Source organism: Etheostoma spectabile, chromosome 9 (genome assembly GCF_008692095.1).
Source record: "Etheostoma spectabile isolate EspeVRDwgs_2016 chromosome 9, UIUC_Espe_1.0, whole genome shotgun sequence".
Taxonomy (NCBI): Eukaryota; Metazoa; Chordata; class Actinopteri; order Perciformes; family Percidae; genus Etheostoma; species Etheostoma spectabile.
Window position 1 is genome coordinate 27,776,421 of NC_045741.1, and position 4,481 is coordinate 27,780,901.

General features: G+C 39.8%; 1 protein-coding gene across 4 annotated transcripts in view; it reads right to left on the minus strand.

Moving 5' to 3' along the window:
- The window catches only part of LOC116695626 (peroxisomal sarcosine oxidase), a 115,457-nt gene that overhangs the window by 102,758 nt on the left and 8,218 nt on the right, over positions 1-4,481 (minus strand). The window lies entirely within an intron of this gene.

The window sequence follows — 4,481 nt, forward strand, 5'->3', positions numbered from 1 at the left end:
GGGGGGGGGGGGGGACATGTTGCTTACTACCTTTTACAAAGCTTTCAACCACATATCAGGGTTATGATCTGTGAATGTAAATGGCTCATGTGTCATTACATATTAGTTAATATATATTTGTTATATAACTATAAAATTACATCTACATTTCTTCTAACTTAGGTGACATTATGACACCTGATGAAGACCATGGTGAAAGCTATAAGAAAAGGTAGTAAGTGAACCTTGACTTTAGAATATGTACTCCTGCATTGAAACTAGATTTTTGGCAATTGTCCGTGTCCTGTTCCCTTTGTTGTTTCCCTTCCCTAACTTTAAACGATGTGTTGGAGGAAGTTTTTCTATTACCCCATGATTTGCTTTTGCCATTAAAGCTTTAATTAGGGCCCGAGGGCCGACAGCCGAGAATTGAAACTGAAGGAATTCTTCCCTTCCTCTCCGCCGCCAAATTAATTGCCTTTTGAGGAGCTTAGCATACTCAAAAAATTACCAAAATTGCCGTACGCATCAAACCCTGTGAAAATGTACGTTGTTTAAGAGTTCGGGAATAGGCGCGCAAAAATGTCTCACTAGCGCGCCCTACAATATTTAAAAGATTTCAGCCCTTGCAGTACGTTTGAAGTAGACTAATGAAACTTGGTACACATATGTGGTATTTTAAGATGTACAAAAAAACGTCATTGGAACCATACCCTAAACCCAACTGGAAGTCCGCCATTTGGAATTGAAAGTTGTAAATTAGTGCTAATTTGGCCATTTCCACATGTCGAACTTTAATAAACTCCTTTTAGAGTTAATCTGATCAACTTCAAATTTTATCTGTACTATCTTAAGACGTTAAAGACAAAAAGTTATTAAAAGAAAAACTTTTCATAGGGTCATAGGGCATGGCCGTGGCAGGGCGGCCTTTTTGTGCATATTGCCATCTAAACAAGAAGTGGGTGTAACTTGAGTGTACAAGTTGGGTCTGTTGGGTCTTTGTAAATACAGACTCTCCTAAAGTGTCCTGAGATAATTCCAGTTAGGATTTGACACTATAAATAAAATTGAATTGAACTGAATTACAATAGATGGCGGTCAGCACACCCCCAGTCTGAAGAAGGCAGGAGTACTTACAGACATGGAAGCTAAGCAACGTCATGCTGTGGACGGGGGCAGCAGTTAACCGTATTTTAGATGTCTGAAAAAAAATCAATATCAGTTTGTGGATGCTATATTTAGAATATTTTTAGCATTTTATCTTGCTGTCATACAACCCTTCACAACAGGGAACTGAAGCCATTATATTTGCTCTCTTCAAAGCCACCAGGGTCCTTTGACAAAAACAGTTTTTTTAAACTCGCAGAACATGGGAGGCTGCTCTACTGCTGCCTCCATTGGTAAGTTAGTTTGTGTTATTGTGTGACTGGTCGGTTTGCATTCTATCCCGTACCTATCCAGTCCCATAGCGCACCTTCTTCCAAGTCTCTATTGACATGAGCATAATTCAAACCTAACCGAAGTAGATTTGTTTGTTTAACTAATAGTGGTTAGGCTATAACCGGAGGAATAAGGAAAATAATGGCTAATTAAAACTTGGGTTTTAGGTTCCCTGCCCTCTTATATCAATAATAACAGTGAGGGTACTCAACAAATTAATAACATTACTAAAAATCAATCAAACAGGGCAAAACGTGGTTAAATAGACAGGTTGTAAACAAAGCTCCAGGTTAGTCAAACATATTTGAAGATAAATACCAATGTGAAAAGTAAAATTATCACACTAACTGTTCGCTGTAAACATCAATCAACTTGATCCTCTGCACTAGCTCTTTGCACTTACTGTTTTCTTGTGTAAAAATGAATTACTAGCATCACAACTTTGACCTCCAAATCAAGTGTTTCAGATCATCTGGGTGAACTGTTGGTTCGTTTCCATCATGTGAAAGTCTGACTGCGTTACTTTTCCCATTAAAACGATTAGTTTACTAGGGACAGTCCCCCATTCTTAACAGCTCTTTTGGTGTATACAATGTTATAAAAACTAATAGAAATTATGACCAAAGCTATAAAATGCAACCCACATTTTATGAAACTGTAGTTTTTCCTTGACCAAACCTTAACCACTAAGGTTATTAGGTATGGCAGTGTGGGTTGGTCCACCACTTTCTTCCAGACTGAAATATCTTAACGTAAGATCGATTGCCACACAATTTTGTACCAGCGGTCATTGTCACCAGATGATAAATCATTGTGGTCTGCTACTTCTGGATAGTTGATTCTGCTGTGAGAGGTATGTTGTTAGCTGGATAACACAGACTGACTCCATCCACCCTCAAGGTTTAACATTGGTTTTAGTTGTCATTTTACGACACAGGGTTACACAGTGAAATGTAAGTTGTAGCCTTTTCATGCTACACATAGTGCTGGACAATATATTGATATTGTATCAATATCAATATCTGAGTCAAGATATTGTCTTAAATTTTAGATATTGTAATATCGTAACATGGACAAGTTCCCAGATTTCTTAGAAATGTTGCTGAAATAATCACTCCTGTCATAACCTATCTTAATTTATGCATTGAAAATAACCATTTTCCAAATAAATTTAAGGTGGCAAGAGTTTATATTTATATAAATAGGGGTCCAAATCTGATCCTGGTAATTTCTACCCTGTATCTATCCAGTGTTCAATATCAAAAATTGTTGAATTTATTTATGAGCTAATAGACAGTTATTTTCTTCCAGTCAGGCTTTAGAATACCCCATTCCACAAATACCTGTCAGCTTTATCTTTCAGACTTTATTAGGAAACCGGTAGAAAAGGGGAATCTTTGTGGCATGGTGTTAATAGACCTTCAAAAGGCCTTTGATACGGGTCAGTATGATATCCTTTTGAACAAACTCAAAGCTCCGGGATTTTCTCGTACATCTCTTCAGTGGGTGAGGTCATAACTGGTTGGTAGAGAACAGGTGGTAGATGTGAAAGGGACCTTATCCTCCCTACTTAAATTAGCTTGTGAAATTCCCCAGGGGAGTGTTTTAGGTCCTCCTTTTTTTTGTATGTTAATGACATGTCGTCAGCCATAAATTGTAATTTGTTTTTATTAACAGATGATTCAGCTATTCCAGTCTCTCATAAAAGAGAAATCAGAGGTAGGAAAGGTTGCTTAGTTTAAAGCGCCTTAACCTCAGTGCTTGGTTAACAGACAACAAGCTGTGACTCCATCTTGGCAAAACGTAGTTCTTAGATAGATTCTTTTTGGGTCCAGAGTTAAACTGAAAAAATCTATGGGGTTTAGGGTAGTTGTAGGTAATGTTGAACTTACAGTCAAAGAAGCGGTCAATTACTTGGGCTGTATACTGGACAACAATCTATCAGTAGGGTTTATGGCCCAAAACATTAACTCAAAAGTAAGCCAACGAATAAAGTTCCTGGCAACAATATCCAGCCTCTTAGATAGAAACACCTTGAAAATCTTGGCCAATGCTCTTGTTCAATTCCATCTTGACTATGCCTGTTCATCTTGGTACACGGGCACTACTAAAGGCCTCAAAGACAAGCTACAAATCTGTCAAAATAAACTGATCAGAGTGATCATTAAACTCCATCGTAGAACTCGTCTTCTTCCTGACCTGACCAGTCTTAGGTGGCTCAGAGTGGAGGAGAAATTTTCCCAATTTAAACTGGGTTAAGTTAAGATAAGAATTGACCTGGCACTCAAGTATTTATGGAATTACTTTTATATAATTAGTGATACACACAGCTATTCTACTAGGGGGAGTTCCACAGATTACAGGCCCTGCCGTTTTAAAAGATGTGAAGGGGGGGGGGGGACACCAATTACGCTAACAGAGGTGCAACGTTACGAATGGTCCCTGTTCTGACTTGGATGCCTGGGTCTGTTTCCCAACTGTGGAGTAAACTGCCGTTAGCGTCCTTAGCACTGGAGTGCTGACCGGTCTGGCTGCTAGTTGGCTTGGGGCTGACTGTGGATGTGTCCCCGGGCCGGGGCTGTAATGATAGGGGATGGTTGCTAGCTGGCTGGCTGAGGGCTGACTGTGGATGTGTCCCCGGGCCGGGGCTGTAATGATAGTGGATGGTTGCTAGCTGGCTGGCTGAGGGCTGACTGTGGATGTGTCCCCGGGCCGGGGCTGTAATGATAGTGGATGGTTGCTAGCTGGCTGGCTGAGGGCTGACTGTGGATGTGTCCCCGGGCCGGGGCTGTTGTCAGCTCCCATCCCAACTGAAGCTTTGCAGTGTTGGGAGAGTAGGGCAGACAGACAGGCATGTGCTAGTTAGCTTTACCAATTAACATTAGATTAGTCGTCTATTTATACAGTTAACGTAACTAATGAATTATTGGGTTATCCCAGAGTTGTTAACCGTTGTTAAAACAATCAAACTAATAATAACAGTGTGTTGAACGATGTTGTAAACTTATGTTACCACCAATAATTAGCTAATGTTACAGACCTAGCATTAGCTACTTGTTTGT